This window comes from Perca fluviatilis, chromosome 14 (genome assembly GCF_010015445.1).
Source record: "Perca fluviatilis chromosome 14, GENO_Pfluv_1.0, whole genome shotgun sequence".
Lineage (NCBI taxonomy): Eukaryota > Metazoa > Chordata > Actinopteri > Perciformes > Percidae > Perca > Perca fluviatilis.
In genome coordinates, this window is record NC_053125.1 from 32,612,310 (window position 1) to 32,630,683 (window position 18,374).

General features: G+C 39.2%; 1 protein-coding gene and 1 long non-coding RNA gene across 4 annotated transcripts in view; both read right to left on the reverse strand.

Moving 5' to 3' along the window:
• LOC120572814 (low affinity immunoglobulin gamma Fc region receptor II-like) overlaps nucleotides 1-18,374 on the reverse strand; it is a 208,107-nt gene that overhangs the window by 8,812 nt on the left and 180,921 nt on the right. The gene's annotated exons all lie outside the window — the stretch shown is intronic.
• On the reverse strand, nucleotides 11,862-18,079 carry LOC120572954. 3 transcript variants are annotated; one of them, XR_005641516.1, is made up of 7 exons: nucleotides 18,024-18,079; nucleotides 15,086-15,217; nucleotides 14,195-14,332; nucleotides 14,057-14,104; nucleotides 13,673-13,753; nucleotides 13,401-13,597; nucleotides 11,862-11,896 (listed from the first exon to the last, which is right to left on the reverse strand). It is a non-coding gene; the product is annotated as an uncharacterized LOC120572954 (long non-coding RNA). The 3 variants fall into 3 exon arrangements; XR_005641518.1 differs by having other exon boundaries at nucleotides 14,057-14,116; XR_005641517.1 differs by having other exon boundaries at nucleotides 15,073-15,217.

The following is an 18,374-nucleotide window of genomic DNA, read 5'->3' on the forward strand; positions in this document are numbered from 1 at the left end:
ATGTTTTTGTTTTGTTTTTATCTTCAGGACATCCCATGGATGAAAACACAATGAATGATGCCCGTGTGGATGGAAACTTCCCTCGTGGTTACGTTGACCGCCTGCTGCTGATGAATCGGGAGACGATCAGTGCCTCTGTGTCAAGTCTCAGAGCTCTTTACACCTCACTGTTTTCTGAAATCTCTATCACAGTTTATATTGTTTGTATTGTTTTACTCCAAGACATATTGTATCATACATTTCTGGACAGTTTTAAAGTCAATGCTAATAAAGCTAGTAATGTTTCCAAATAATTTCATTTGATCCATCAATGGATTAGAAGTTCTGTATGTTATAATTAAACCATATCAACTGATCTAATTACACTGATTTGATTCTGAGATTTTACAGTGCATTGGATGAAGTAAACATGGATTCAATAACTGGAAAACACTCTAACAGATTAAAGTTTACAGGTCTGGAAAAAGATGATCATTTAGGTTTCTAAGGTCAAACCGCTAGTGTAATGAGTGTTTATGTGAAGGAAAAGAAGTGTGTCTTTACAGTGTAAATGACATACTCCTGTCACTTTCAACTGCTTTTATATTTTAAGCAAACTTAATATATGCAAATATTTGCATGAACATTAAAAGATGTAACAACTAAGACATGAACTCAACAATTTTCACAGACATGTGACTAACAGAAATGGAATAATGTGTCCCTGAACATAGGGGTCAAAATCAAAAGCCCTCAGTATCTGGCCACCAGCTACACTAAGTACTACAGTACATCTCCTCCTCATGTACTGCACCAGACTGGTCAATTCTTGTGGTTGTTGTTTCCATCCTGTACCTGTCCCACAGGTGTGATATTCGGATGTACCGATCCTATGCAGGTGTTGTTACTCGTGGTCTGCCACTGCGAGGACGATCAGCTGTGCTTCCTGTCTCCCTGTAGCGCTGTCTTAGGGGTCTCACAGTAGGGACATCTGGCCACATCTGCATCAGCATGCCTAAGGCACGTTCACGCAGATTAGCAGGGACCCTGGGCGTCTTTCTTTTGGTGTTTTTCCGAACCAGTAGAAAGATCTCTTTACTTTCCTAATTTTCTTTTAACTGTGACCTTAATTGCCTACAGCCCATAAGCTGTTATTTGCAGCTTTTGGCATGTTTGTATGTAACAAAAATATAACAAAATGTGAAAGTGCAAAGCGCTGGAATAAATATTGAATGCTGAAAAAGACTGATATGAGAGAATAAACAGTCAAGCTGATGTATGCATTTGATTGCTTGGTAATTATCAGTGTTGATGTGTAGTAAGGGGGAGCAGGTTGTTGACTCAAAGCCCATTTTAATCTTTCATCATCTTAGTCTGAGTCAGGGTGTGGTTTCATTGCGTCCTGTGTGGTGAAAGAATATGACTGATGAAGACAGAGTCCGAATATTTAAGCTGCTGTTAAATTTACACATGATCAGAAAAGTCAAACAGTCTGGTTGCTTTAATATTAAAATGTGATCCTGTTTCTAGTTGTATTTCACGACTGAATGACATAAACATAAGAGGTTATCATACATGCTCAGGTCCTATTCATGCACAAATGGAGAGATGTCAGAGTGAGTGTGCTGCCAGTGCGCCCTGAGCGGTTGGGGGGGGGGGGGTATGGTGCCTTGCTCAAGAGCACCTGGCAGTGCCCAGGAGGTGAACTGGCATCTCTCTAGCTACCAATCCACACTCTGTACTTTGGTCTGTACTGGGACTTGACTTGACCCTCCGGTTCCCAACCCAACTCTCTACGGACTGAGCTACTGCCACCCCTTTACTAAGCAATCAAATGCACACATCAGCTTGACTGTTTATTCTCTCATATCAGTCTCAGCACTCAATATTTATTCCAGCACTTTGCACTGTCACAATTTATTTTAATTTTGTTACATACAAACATGCCAAAAGCTGCAAAACCATGCTCTGACTACCACTGCACAATGTATTGTGATTCATCACTCATCCCATGCCTTCAAACTGAAAGAGACCAAACAGACATACCACAAATTTGTGACGTGGTCCCGAGACAACTGCCCAAAAACAGTTGACACCAACCACTTTGCCAAAAAAGGGGGGGAAAAAACCAAGAAACAGAACTCACACAACCCAAAGGGGAAACACCATTAACATGTGGCACTGTCTGTTAACTTTTTTCTTGACTTCGGTCGCTAAACACAAGCTACTACCTTTCTCTGTGAGCTGTAAGGAGTGAACACACATGTTTAGAGACATATGTGGTTAAGACAGTAGTGAACAACGGTGTGAAATGGGATGAACCTTAGTAAATGTCTTAGGAAACTGTTTAACTGTGTGTATTGTTTAGTAGGCCAAGCTAATGCTAATCACTGGTAAATGCTAACGCTACAGCCTGAGCATCATGAAGGTTAAAGGAGCATTCCGTGATGTTTTGATAAGTGGGGTGAGCGGTAGTCAGTGTTTAAAACTTTAATTGTAATCCATGTGAAAATAATACAGTAACTGGCTGTGGGTCAAAGACTAGTTATGGTAGATAATTCAGTCCATAAGCATAATTCATAGAGGTTTAAAAACAGTAAAAGCAGTGAGACACAAACAGTGAGACTAATAAGACCAGTTCATAGATTATTCAGTCTGGAGTAATGTGGTATAACTGAACTGTTATTTTCATGTTTTTATGTAATTTGGATTTATGCATTACTTACGTGTGTGTGTGTGTGTGTGTGTGTGTGTGTGTGTGTGTGTGTGAGTGTGTGTGTGTGTGTGTGTGTGTGTGTGTGTGTGTGTGTGTGTGTGTGTGTGTGTGTGTTAAAAAGAGTAATTTGACACTAAAAAGAGAAAGTATTGTTGTAGCTATGGTCACTTGCTAAATACTTACCTGTAGTCCCTGTAAGAGTAAGTAAACATGTATTTGGGTACTTAAAATGGGTATTGACACAAAGTAACAGTGGAAGCAATAATGAGTATGATACCAAGAGTAGCATGTTTGTTTGGTGTATGAGTTATGTGGATTTATAGTATATTGTTATTGATAGTAATTGTGTAAGAGTTATGAAAGTATATGGTATGAACCAGTAGTGCAGAAGTAGAAGTCGGTACATGATGAGCGAGTTTAAGTGTACATGCTACAGCTCCTGATCTGAACTGAACTGTGTTTTCAGATTTCCTACAGGAAATAAATGTTATTCCAAGTCACCTCATTCTTAAAAGTGTAACAAACACTGCGCTCCGAGATGGCAACACTTAGTTTCTCTTCGGACCCGAGGAATAACCTCCAGAGGGGAGAACAAACGCTTCTACCAACCTTCACCGCAAAACATAGTTTAGGTTAGTCTCTTTGGAATTTTTTCTGAAAGGGAATACATATTTAGATTCTGATTATGACCTATAATAAAATAATTATTCATACTCGGTAACTCAGTTTAGTCATTAATAATGTCTTTCAAATTAAAGAATCCAGTTGCGTACCGAAGATGGAACATGACTTAAGTCTCAAAAAATTAAATAAATGTTTACATAAATGCAGAAATAAATAAATGAAAAACATATGCAGTAAAAAAAAAGAATAAATATATAAATAAATAAAAGAATACATAAATGAATTACTTAATGCTTGAAATGTATAGCTATATTTTAATCCACATACATTTATTCATTTCTGTATTTCTGTGTCCATATGTTAATGAGGTAGGAGGTCCTAACCTCAGTTTAAAGCATGATTGGCTACAGCAGTGAGCTTGATTCGGGTCTACTACTTTTTCCTCACAGTGAGACCATATATAGACTGTAACGAGTGAGACATTGCAGATTGCACAGAGGAGCAGGTAGGAGCTGACAGCAGATCTCCTCTGCTCCCTGCTATGTTCTCAGTAATATTTCCTCAATGATTATACGCTATTTCACCCTCAATCAATCATCCACTATTAATCAGAAGGGGAATTTTCAAGACTCAATCCGCAGTTGATAAACGGCTAGTGGTTGCTGTGATTTAACGTTAGCACAACAGTGATGCGGCCAGCACCGAGGTCTGTAGCATTAGCTAATGGTGCGTTCTTTTTGTCTTGTAATCGCAACTAGTAGCTTGAGTGTGACGTCACATCCATGTCGGAAAACGAGTTGCCGCGGGTTGTTGCGTTCTTTTTGTCACACAATACTACGAGTTGGAGAAAAGATGGATTTTTAGTAACATTTTTAGTAACATTTAGGATTCTATTCACCCAGTTATTGACATATTACACAACTATATTTCACAGTATGATGCATGAAAATTACGTTTTGATTAACGTTAACGTTAGGCTACTGCTCTGCTTTCTGCTCAAGGCTCGACCGAGCGTCTCAGCTGCACAAGCTACAAAATAACTAATCAGGCGGTATTTAACTCCTAATAAGACTGTAGCGACATGCCTATAGGTAGCAGTATACAGCGCTATGTTTAACTCCTAATAAGACTGTAGAGACATGTCTATAGGTAGCAGTATACAGCGCTATGTTTAACTCCTAATAAGACTGTAGAGACATGCCTATAGGTAGCAGTATACAGCGCTATGTTTAACTCCTAATAAGACTGTAGAGACATGCCTATAGGTAGCAGTATACAGCGCTATATTTAACTCCTAATAAGACTGTAGAGACATGCCTATAGGTAGCGAGTATACAGCGCTATGTTTAACTCCTAATAAGACTGTAGAGACATGCCTATAGGTAGCAGTATACAGCGCTATATTTAACTCCTAATAAGACTGTAGAGACATGCCTATAGGTAGCAGTATACAGCGTCTGTTTAACTCCTAATAAGACTGTAGAGACATGCCTATAGGTAGCAGTATACAGCGCTATGTTTAACTCCTAATAAGACTGTAGAGACATGCCTATAGGTAGCAGTATACAGCGCTATGTTTAACTCCTAATAAGACTGTAGAGACATGCCTATAGGTAGCAGTATACAGCGCTATGTTTAACTCCTAATAAGACTGTAGCTTCATGCCTATAGGTAGCAGTATACAGCGCTATGTTTAACTCCTAATAAGACTGTAGCTTCATGCCTATAGGTAGCAGTATACAGCGCTATGTTTAACTCCTAATAAGACTGTAGCTTCATGCCGGGTATAGGTATATAGCGTATACAGCGCTATGTTTAACTCCTAATAAGACTGTAGAGACATGTCTATAGGTAGCAGTATACAGCGGCTTGTTTAACTCCTAATAAGACTGTAGAGACATGTCTATAGGTAGCAGTATACAGCGCTATGTTTAACTCCTAATAAGACTGTAGCTTCATGCCTATAGGTAGCAGTATACAGCGCTATGTTTAACTCCTAATAAGACTGTAGAGACATGTCTATAGGTAGCAGTATACAGCGCTATGTTTAACTCCTAATAAGACTGTAGCTTCATGCCTATAGGTAGCAGTATACAGCGCTTAACTCCTAATAAGACTGTAGAGACATGCCTATAGGTAGCAGTATACAGCGCTATGTTTAACTCCTAATAAGACTGTAGTGACATGCCTATAGGTAGCAGTATACAGCGCTATGTTTAACTCCTAATAAGACTGTAGAGACATGCCTATAGGTAGCAGTATACAGCGCTATGTTTAACTCCTAATAAGACTGTAGCTTCATGCCTATAGGTAGCAGTATACAGCACTATGTGTACGACTTCTTCATTTGGTTACAACAAAGACAAAAGTGCTTAAAATTGTAGAAAACCACCATGTTTACTACGTGTGATGCACGACGTAGCCATCTTTTGAAAGTGAGCTCGCTGAGTCCTCTCAGACTTAAGGTTGACGAAGTTGTAAATGCACCTCGGGCGTGATTTTGCAACTTCCGGGTCGTAACTCCGGAAAACAACTCGTAAAACGACTTTGGTGGACAAAAAGAACGCACCATAAGTATCACTGAAGTGCCAATGTCACTGTATAGTCAGTCAGCCAATTTAAGCTAACGTTAGCTTTGTAGAGATTGTAGGATTTCACAAACTGAATAAATACTGCACATTTGAACAAAAAAACTACTTACTAAAACTACTGCTAAATCAATCGTGCTGTAACAAAGACAATTGCTGAAAATAATATTTTTTATGTCGACAGATATTTAGCTCCCGTACATTCTCCACATTTAGCAGCTGTTTTTATCATAGCGCCGTCTCAGCTGTACCGTTGTGTCGAAGTCTGATCCTCCGTCTATCTGTTTCCCTACTGTTAAAATTCTACGAGGTCTTGGTTCAGGTTTAGGTTCTACAGATCTCGACGTTGAAACAGAGTTTAAAAAACACCGGCACAGCTGATGTAGCCAATGCAAACATTTCCATTTGGTGGCAACAGGCGTAATCCTGAAATATTTACACACTGTGTAAGAGCCATTTTCATTTTTTTTGGGTGTAGAACACAAATCATCCACTGGTGTCACTAGTGTGCTTCTGAGTGATGTATATTTAGGTAGGAACCTTTCAACAGGTAACAGAGGGTGCTGTTAATCGATCGGAGGAGCACAAATAGGTTTTGACCGCATCACATTGCTACACACCCCAACGCTCATGTGGATGTGTAAATGTTTGTTGATGGAGCTTAATGGACACATGTATGCTTGCGCATTCATTAGAAGAACATTGGGCCTCATTCACCAACCGTTCTTACGAAGAAATGTGTTTTTAAACCCTTCTTACGCACGTTTTTACGAAGATTCTGAAATTCACTAATGTTTTCTTAACTTGGATTTGTTCTTAGCTAAGAACAAAATCTACGAACACTGAAAAGCACTATTACGCACATTTGAGTGATGACAATTTGCTCCAAATGATTGCTTACTGCATTTTATTTAATTCTACAGTCGTTTACAATGATAGTATTGTACTGTAACGTATTTCTGATCATTTGTTGATAAAAAATCATATTATTCAAAAAAGACACTAACACTGCAATTTACATCTGCAATTAAACTGATTAAATCCTGCGTTATTTGGTGATTGATCGCTATTTATAGGGCCGAAATGCAGTGGTAGGCTAGAATGTAACAAAGTACAAATTCTTCGTAACTGTACTTAAGTACATTTTTCACGTATCTGTACTTTACTTAAGTAGACTCAATAGTGCATAGCCTACTTTTGACTTTTACTTTGTTACATTTTGCAGCAATTATCTATTCTTTCTACTCCACTACATTTCTACAATGTTCCGTTACATTTTCTGATCAGTCCCCCCCCCTGCCAAAACGTCTTCCTGACCGTCACACGTTTTGTTGCCGTAGAGACTGTATATAGGTTACCATAGATACTGTATATATGGGTTACCATAGATACTGTATATATGGGGCACCGCTGATCCAAGCCGGCTCCGGTGCTGCAGAGCCCGGGCGCAGCGCTGCTGACCCTCGGTAATACAGCCTCCGGTAAAAGTGAAAATTGTTGTTTTTTTATTATTTTTTTATTTATTTTTATTTTTTAAATCATAGTTGCTATATCTATTTCTCTCCACAGCGTCGTTTACTCCTCCGCCAGGCTGTGTAAGCCTCTTATTTTATTTATTTGGCTGGACCTGTTCACATCTCCCCATTTGCGCTGCGTCACACACTTTATTTGCTTACTTGCATGGTTAAAGAAAATGAAATACATCCATGAATAAAACCAACCACATTCCGATTCTAACGTATTTCCGTTTCATGGTTAGGATAGGAACTTTTCTTAAAAGCCAGGCCTTGTTTGTGGTTGTGGACACCTTCTACTTTTACTAAAGTAAATATGTCTCTGGTTATTTACTTCCTCCACCGCGGCTCCGACAAGCTCCGACAAGCTCCGACAACCTGTCTCCCAGGAGGTGCACAGGAAGTGTCATGTCCTTATATGGGAATTTTTGGGGCGTTTTCTTATGCTAATTAGGAACAACTGGCACGCGCTTTCAGTTACGAAGACGTGGGATTCATCAATCCTAAGAACACAGGTGCGAACAAATCTGCTGTTTAAGAACACGTCATGAATCCGACGTAAACTTTTCTTAGAAACCTTCTTAAGAACATATTTAAGAGAAAACTTAGGAAGATATTGGTGAATGAGGCCCATTGTGATCAATAAATGTCCATCAAAATGCAACGATGACTGTTGGAGTCTGTGATTTCAACAGTAGGCTACGGAGCGGTGTAAGATAGAAGAGAGCACTTCAGCTAGTTTACTGGCCATAGACTGTTTGTTTTTCTTCAAGTCCGTATAGCAGCCCCTCACTGGCTTTAAGTTTTAGGCTTAGCCATTATAGACTGTGCATTTTGTCTGCTCTGAGCACATCCATCTCTCTCTCTGTCTCTCTCTTCTCTCTCTCTCTCTCTCTCTCTCTGTCTCTCTCTTCTCTCTCTCTCTCTCTCTGTCTCTCTGTCTCTCTCTTCTCTCTCTCTCTGTCTCTCTGTCTCTCTCTCTTCTTTTGTCTCTCTTCTTTTTCTTCTTTCTCTTTCTTGTCTCTCTCTTCTCTCTTCTCTCTCTTTTCTCTCTTATTATTATATTATTTATATATATATATTATATATGTATATTATATATATATATATATATATGTTATATATGTGTATATATATATTATTATTATTTATTGTTTATGTTATATATGTATGTTTATATATATATATATATATATGATATATATATATGTATTGATGTATATATATATTTTATGTATTTGTATTATATGTTTTATATGTATGTATTGTGATATGTATGTATATATTATATTTATTTTTTTTATATTTTTTTGTGTTTTGTATATGTTTGTTTTATGTATATATATATATGTATTTTATTGTATATGTTGTATATGTATATTTTATATGTATATATATTGTGTATATATATATATGTTTTATATATATATATGTGTTGTATATATATGTTTTATATATATGTATATATATTTTATATATATATATATATGTATTATATGTTTTATATATATATTATATATATATTTTATATTATATATATGTGTTTATGTATATGTTTTTATATATATATTTTATGTATATATGTTTATTATATATTTTATTATATATATTATTGTTTTTATATATATATATTTGTATATATTTTTATATATATATGTTCTTTTTTTATATATATATATGTTCTCTATTCTCTTGTCTCGGCATTCTACAGCCGGACACACCTCCAGTCAAGTTGTGACTCAGAATGAAAGACTGCACACAGGGGCGGTTCTACACTGAATGACGCCCCGGGCGAGACCCCCTCCGAGCGCTTTTTTTTCAAGGTGCACAATCTCTATCTCCAACAATGCCAAAAGACACAATATAGAATAAATATTTGAAATAGCACAAATCCTTCATCACACAAATGTGAAGACACACTAAATATAATCTAATTATTACACTATAGCACTAAGAACAGAAAACCCAAACTACAACTAAAACCTCACCTTCCTTGATGCAAAATCATCAATGATGTCATCGTATGTAATCTGCTGCCATATTGAGTGATTGACATTGATGACGGCGAGGCCAGTGAGGTGCTCCTGGGACATGGTTGACCTCAGGTATGACTTGATCAACTTTAGTTTGGATAAGCTCCTCTCTGCTGGAGCCACAGTGACTGACAGGGATGGACTGGGATCAAACATCTGCCCTGGGACGGACGGACGGACGGATTTTCCTTGATCCCAAAAAATGGGAAATACCAGTGTTGCAGCAGCACAATATCAGACACACAGAAAATAAATGAAATAATAGGATACAATACACATGAAATAATAATAGGATAGAATATAAAAACAAATAATTTAAAATATATACAAGTTGGGAATAAAACTGTACAACTGTTTAACTAGTATTGATAAAGCTGTACCCTTCCTTGCTCTCCCCTGAAGATGTATACCAACTCCTACTCCTAAAACTACTAATGACATGTAATGAGTAAACAAGAATCAGTGACAGTTGACATATTAAATACTTCAACAAAGTGCCATTTATTACAGCCCAGTCTCATGCCAGGTCGTTATATAGTTACGTTTTTGTAATCTATTAAGTCGTGGACAGGTTACGTAAATGCCGTTTTTTTCGTGTGGCCATTACGAAATTGAAAGCAATGCATTGTTCGTGATCCCAGAACGAAAGCGAGTAGCGAGTAGTTGATAAGGCGAACGTCCGCGTAGGGAGGTTGGTCGGGGTGGTGGATGGGTCATAAAACACAGGACTTTCACGCTGGGGCCAGTCGCGTATAGGTGTAGAAGACTTTCTCGTACAAAAGGGAAAGATGTTTTCCTGACCGGAAGCCTCTCCAAAAGAACAGGGTTCGAATCCCCCCTTACCCAAACAAATTGTCCTGTATTTAGTTCAGAATATTATGCTACGGCATGTCTGTATTACACAAAACAATTATATATAAAGTTTTTAACCGTTTAATGTTAAATTTAATTCAATATGTTTCTGAAAAATAATGTGGAAACAATATGATAAGACCTTGTGATTTTAAGGTCATGACAAAAATACTTTTACATGCTGCTAGTGGTAAAAGTTGAATTGAACTTAATAGTATACTACCATATAATGATACAAAATTCCAAAGCAATGTATATATTTATATGTATAATTTTATTTCATTTTCTATCACTTTTACTTCCTCAATCAAATGACAGTCATAGTAATGCTCCCAAGATATTTCATAAAGAACAACCTCATTCTTAAACACAAAATAAAAACTGACATTGACACATTGCTTATTTATATAATTCAAATGTTATATATAAAACAAATTAACAACTAAATATGGGTATACATTTAAGGAATCACTTATTATTATTAAAATGTTACACATTTACACACGTAGAGGGAACACTAGAGTGCATGTAAAGGTGCTGAGAGACTATGTGAGGATGATGATAATGATGATGAAGAATCAGACCAGACGTCCAGTAAAGGTGAATACAGTTAAATTAAACTAAAGATCACAATTGCTTGGCTATGAAAACAGAAGAAACAGTCCTGACAATGCACAGTGATGTGTCTTGTGTGTGTGCGTGTGTGTACGTGCGAGAGGATATATTTGTCGTTTGGTGGGTTAGCAGTCCATTTGTCTGTTTTCTCTTTGAATTTTTGTGTCTCTCAGCCTCATAGAAGTCCGACAGTTTGAACTCCCCCCAGGTCATCTCCTTCCCCATGCCCTGTGCCTTGTAGGGGGAGAACACTCTGGAGGGGCAGTAGATGTATTTCCCTGGTACCCCGGGGAAGCTGTCATGTACAGTATGTGAGGGCTGTCAGGGCCCTGCTTTTGGGGTTGATGGCACAACCTGCACAGGCGACCTGTTGGAAGCTGCACTGCTGACTTCCTGTTCGCCCTCTCCTCTGACTCCATCTACGACTTCAGCTGACTGTAGGCTAAACAGTTCCTGGTCATCTTTTTCTGCTGCAGATGCTGATGCAGCTGCAGCTGCTTGATGATGATGATGTTGTTGTTGTTGTTGTTGTTGTTGTTGTTGTTGAACCAGAATGTCTGACCCAATCCGCTCCACTGTAGACCGGCTCAGAGACTCCTCCTAGTGCGGAGCAACAGGAGGAACAAACTCGGACAAAACATGCATCAAAAATGGTTTGTGGATTGTGTGAAGAGTTGTTTGAAATAAATTCAGTTAAAAAAACAGTTCAATTTGTTACATTTATTATATATTATATTCCCCCATAGTCTTGACATTTTGCATAGAGTAACTGATTACTAATTCAACCTTATTAAGCCTGACCATTAACTGGTCTGTAGGAGGATGGTAGGTAGGTAATTTGAATGACCTGTATCAAAGAAAGACTGCCGCTGGTTAGCCGCGTAGCGTGGACCGGACAAACGCTCGCGCGCTTAGAGCCTGTTGAAAGACCACTCCAGCTTTCAGCACCACTCCAACTGGATCTTCACTGGTCTCCTGCAATACAGCATCACATATAGTGATTTAGTCAGTCTAAGCCTACAGATCAAAATAGTTTGCATTCATTTGCTATTGGGTCATATTACTCTCAAATGCAATTATACACATGTTCACTGTGTAAATCCCTACATGCTAAATAGAGCAACCAACAATCACAATAACCTGTCACACATAAGATACATAATAGATATGTGACATTTTTGTAAAAGTTGTAAGCTAAATGAGGAACAATTCAATTTCCTCACAATTTTAAACACATTTACACTGCAAGTGTCAGACTGAGCAGTTGAATATGGAGCATGCAGGAGACTGAGACAAGAGCCTCCCCGTGTAAGAAGAAAGGGCATTAGAGTGTGGGGTGGTGATAGGGTGAGGAAAGGGCATTAGAGTGTGGGGTGGTGATAGGGTGAGGAAAGGGCATTAGAGTGTATGGGGGTGAGGAAAGGGCATTAGAGTGTGGGGTGGTGATAGGGTGAGGAAAGGGCATTAGAGTGTATGGGGGTGAGGAAAGGGCATTAGAGTGTGGGGTGGTGATAGGGTGAGGAAAGGGCATTAGAGTGTGGGGTGGTGATAGGGTGAGGAAAGGGCATTAGAGTGTGGGGGTGAGGAAAGGGCATTAGAGTGTATGGGGGTGAGGAAAGGGCATTAGAGTGTGGGGTGGTGATAGGGTGAGGAAAGGGCATTAGAGTGTATGGGGGTGAGGAAAGGGCATTAGAGTGTATGGGGGTGAGGAAAGGGCATTAGAGTGTATGGGGGTGAGGAAAGGGCATTAGAGTGTATGGGGGTGAGGAAAGGGCATTAGAGTGTGGGGTGGTGAGGGGGTGAGGAAGAGGGAGAGAGGGGCAGAGCGGACAAAGAAGAGCCAGAGAAAGGCGACGGCCCAGTGAAATATCAAATGAGATAAAGGCAATTACAATTACACTGTAATCAACCATGGCCTGAGCATGACAGGCTGGGTGGAGAGTACAGCCTCTTTCTTTTTTACCTGCACTTGTACAGCAGTTCCTAATAGTTTTGCTTTTGTATATCTTTTTTTCTGTACAAGCTTTCTTTATGTATATTTCATATGGCTGGTATGTACACACAATGACAAGATACATGTTTTGTTGAAAGTATAGTGTGTGCCACAGCTGACATCAATAGTATTCAGCTGCCTCAATATAAAATGTTAGACTTTGGACAATATTTCATAGTGGGTAACTATCACACTTTCATTCATTCAGTCATTAGATAGGATGTCTTTGCATTTTGACTGTGTTGGTCTAAGCAATAATTTATAATGATTGTTTTGATGCCACTTAGTTATTCATTGATGGATTTATTTACATTTGAAACAGGATTTCAATATTTTGATTGAGTAATCACCTTTTATAGGTCACATAGATTATTGGAAAGCTGAATGTGCCATGTGGTGTGAGAGTTGTACTTAGAGTTTTGACAATTGTAAATTTGGTTCGGTAAATGTGCCAAAGAGATTGAGAAAAACTGTAACCTGGATTACCTGAGAGTCTGTGGCCACCACAGCAGCAGGGCAGTGATCCTCGGTCTCCATAGCTACAGCAGCTGGGATGTTGGGTTGTACCCTGTGCTTGTCACAATTTAACACAACATGACGACAGCCTGGCTCCACATGCTGAAGTCCACATATCATCTGAGCTGAGGAGCTAGAAGGGGCTGGCAGCGGGGCCTTCAGCCTGGCTGTAAGAAGATTTTGGTCACAAAAACATTCAGGGCATTCATGATGGTTTAAAGTAAGAAGCAACAAATAATAACCTTTCACAGAAGCAACAATCCCAGAGGAGTCATCAGGCTCGGCAGGTCTGGAAACCGTCGCTGTTGGCTCTGTCCTGTGTGCTGTAAAAACAATTCAGAGTCATTTTCCTCCCACAGTCAAGTTAGTTTATTCTTCACAATGTGTCGTTATATGTTTTTCTCTCTAACAAACTGTGAATACAGACTGAAAACACCATATTTCCTTAAATTATGAATCATTATTTATTTGTCATGAAAAAAACAATGCTTTTAAGAAAACAGGTAAAGCACAGAAACAATATCAATATATAGTAAGCACACATTCAAAGATGTGGTTTGTTGTGCCTATTGAATATAGAAATTTAAAATGCCAAATCCTTGAATGACAGCCTGAGAAAAAAAAACCTGTTGGTGGAGACACAGCCGTGGCTCTTTAGACTGCTGCTGCTGGCCCTGAAAGCACAGCTGACATTAGACTATTATCATGACCAGTAGGAGTAAGAGTTTAAAAAATACTCTGGTTATTAAACTAGATCCACCTACTTAGTTCAGTGTCAAATTTAGACTGAGAGAGATTAAGCATCCCCCTCTCCATCGCCACGAGATGACTGTAATGGTAACATTTATTGTGCGTCAGGTATTTACCTGATGGAGCCTTCGCTAAAGACACCGTAATCTTTCCTGGAAAGAAGTGCACAGAAAAACACAATGCATATAATAATTTGTATGATTTTATTCATGAATATAATTATACTATTATCATAGATAGATAGATAGATAGATAGACATAGATATAGATAGATAGATAGATAGATAGATAGATAGATAGATAGATAGACATAGATATAGATAGATAGATAGATAGATAGATAGATAGGTAGGTAGATAGATATATAGATAAATAGACAGATAGACAGATAGACAGACAGATATAGATAGATAGATAGATAGATAGATAGATAGATAGATAGATAGATAGATAGATAGATAGATAGATAGCAGAACAAAATGTTTCACCTATTAATCTTAACAATTTAATATTCTGTTTGGCACAGCAATTAAACCCCATTCCAGACATGCTGTAGTATTTAACGTTACCCATTCAAAATGTACACTATAGTTGCCTGAAATAGGAAGTATTTATGTCTCAGTGATATGATTTTTAAATACAAAACATGTAGAAGCATGCAGCAAGAGAAATAAATAAAAATCAGACAGGTCTTCCACAAAGTAACCTTATTACAATTGGTAAACATTACTGCAAACGCTAAAATATAACGTTATGCATAACGTTAATGTATTAACCTTAATGTTAGCTAACATCATACCATTAACTAAAAACAGTTAGAACCTGTCAATCATAAAACAATAACACTAAACCTAACGTAACACTTTCCCATATAAAAAACGGAGACACGTACATTTACTACTTACTTTTGATAAGTTTACCAGCTTCTTAGACGACAGAACAGTGATTAAAACGGCGTACATATCGATATAAAACCTCCGTGGATTATATTCGCTACTGCTGCTGCTGCTGCTGATGATGTGAAGGCTCAGCTGTCACTGTAAACAGGAAACAAAGAAGAAAAGAGTCTCTCCTTAACTTTATCCACATGTCCCGCGAGTTGCAGTTCCTTTGTCGGCGTGTGACGGTTCCTTTCCCCGTTCTTTTTTTTTCCTAACCCCAACCGTCTCGTTATTGTGGCGTTTCATTTCCCGTGTCCTGCGAGTCGCGGCCCGCGAGTGGCGGCCGCGAGTGGCGGCCCGTTCCGTTGTTTTGGCCGGCGTGTGGCGCCACATTTCCCCGTATTCGCGTCCCCCAGAGCAGGTTCGAAAAGCGTGACCTGTACACGTTCAAAAGTCGTTGCATATACACGAAAAAAACGTCAAAATCGTAACCTGTCCACGACTATATAATAGATTAAAAATAACGTGACTATTACACAACCTGGCGTGAGACCGGGTTGTTTATTAATACACTAAAACTGTATACTCCTAATGAATCATAAAACAAGGTGTATATATATATATATATATCATTTCAAGAGGTCGTGTGCTTTAATTTGAAGATGTCTATCATGTGTTTTTGTCTGTCAATGCAGATACAAAAGCTACAATTCTCGTGAAGAAAGTTTGCATGATGTGCAACGTTTATCTACGTTACTAATGCAATCATACAGTAAAGCATTCCTACTTTCTTATTGTTGTAGTGTTATCATCAACAGTTTGTCCACCACTCAGTTTTATCAAGGGGTTAAACTGATGAAGGTCCTGCTACTGCCGAAAACATGTCTTTTAGGTATTTTCTTTTATTTGAGCCGCTTGGGTAACTTTGTTTCATTTTGGCGTTTAGACCATTGACATAAAAGAGAGGTTTAGACTGGTCTTGCTCCGTCTCTGTGTACTTCCCATTTCTCCTGTCCTGGCGCACTGTTACAGACTAGTCCATTTCATTGTGAAAGTAGGGGGTGTTGACCTCTCTCAGCAAGCAGGGCGCCTGCAGCGAGTAAGCCCTGACTGCAGTATGCAGATCGAGGAGTGGCTCAACGTGGGTGGAGCTAAACGTTTGACTCCGCCCACTTGCCCAATAGCCACCGAAGAGGAAGAATGTTTTTTTCTTTTTGGTAACACTTTACAATAAGGTACACAAAAAATAGGTATTTAATGATTAGTTACTGTTTTGAAAAGCTTAGTTACCCTTTTTAAATACCTTAGTTACCCTTTTTAACTAAGCTTTTCAAAAAGGCTTTTCAAAAAGGGTAACTAAGGGTAACTAAGCTTTTTAAAAAGGGTAACTAAGCTTTTTAAAAAGGGTAACTACCCTTTTCAAAAAGGGTAACTAAGGGTAACTAAGCTTTTTAAAAAGGGTAACTAAGCTTTTTAAAAAGGGTAACTAAGCTTTTCAAAACAGTAACTAATCATTAACTACCTATTTTTTGTGTACCTTATTGTAAAGTGTTACCTTCTTTTTTAATAAATCTTTATTAAATCTTTACGATACAAACAGTACAGTACAGAACAAAAATGGAGACTGGAGCTCACTTCCCGCGAGTCACGCTTGCTTTCCCCTTTGTTGTTTTCCTTCACCCAACCGTCCATTGCTGTCTCACGTCCCCCAGAGACCGGGGCTTCCGCGATTCGCGTCCCCCAGAGACCAGAGTTTGTTTCCCGCGATTCGCGTCCTCCAGAGACCGGGGCTTCAACAAGTCACGTCGCCCAGAACTGGGGCTTGTTTCCCGCGATTCGCGTCCCCCAAAGACCGGGGCTTCCGCGATTCGCGTCCTCCAGAGACCAGAGCTCGTTTCCCGGGATTCGCGTCCTCCAGACACCGGGGCTTCCGCTAGTCGCATCCCCCAAAACCGGGGCTCGTTTCCCGCGAGTCGCGTTTGCTTTCCCCTTTCTTTTGTTCCTTAACCCAACCGTCCGTTGCTGTCTCGCATCCCCCAGAGACCGTGGCTCATTCCCCGCAAGTCACATTTGCTTTCCCCGTTCTTATTTTCCTAATACTGGTTCTTCTTTTCCTAAACCCAACCCCATTGTTCCTTTCCATTTTTGTAATTAAAATATCATTATTTATTATAATCTATATATTTTTTTATAATTAAAATATCATTATAATATATATATATTTATTAATATAATATAATATAATTGCCATAGGTGCTGCATTGACGTTTAAGAATGTGTTGCCTGATTTCCGCCTCCAGATGGCGCCCGCACGGAGTCAAACGTTTAGCTCCGCCCACATTTAGCCCAGCCCCGATCTGCGTACTGCAGTCAGGTGCAATTGGAGTGCCTGCAGCTGCTGTGGGCTCTGATCTGCCAATTCCCCACACAGTGAAATGATAGAAAACTGAAATACGCTTCGTGGCGCAGAGGATTGGCGCCACTGTATAGTACAGTATATACAGGCCAGCTGACAGTCTTGCCTGGGCCCGGGACGAGATCTTAGATGGGCCCCCCCCCTCGCGGCCAGATCTCTCCTTTTCCCTTGCTCTTCCTCTCCTCACATCTCTCACTGAAATTAAGTGTGTAATCAGTCTCTGATCCATCCTGCTCAGACTCTCCGACAGGGCAGCGAGCCCCCCCGCATCACTCTCTTCTCTCTCTCTTCTCTCTCACGGGTAGCCTGACTCTGTCCCTCCGTTGCGGGGCAGTGGGCCCCTCCCGCAACACTCTCTCTGTCACCTGACTGCAGCTGGATCTCTCTCTGTCTCATCCTTACTGACGGAGCTACCAAACTCAACTGTTTCTGTCAAAGTTAACGTGTTGTGTCAGGCTTTTATACGAGCTAATGGACGTTAACATGAGAGCTGGCCTGTTACGTTACGTTACATGACTCGTAAACGTTGGCTGCGCTGTTTCTTACCTTGCTCTACGTTGACAGTTCCAGCTTCACCGTCACCACTTTTTTTTAAATATTTGTTTAGAAATACTCTAAGGCCTCTATTTCCTTCTTCTCTTTTCTTTCCTTTTCCGAGCTCCGGACTTGTGCTGACCGGACATTTTGAGCATACTGAACTTCAAATCAAGTGACAATATCAAATTTTGATCAGAGGCCAAACCATTTTTATGTTGGGGGTGGGGGGGTTCTTGACCACCATTTCCAGGACAATTAGGAAGAAAACAAATAAAACGCTTTTATGTAATTCAAATATTATGCTACATATTTTTTTCCACAAATAGGCCTATTTAAAAAAAAAGATTTTTAATTCTTCCA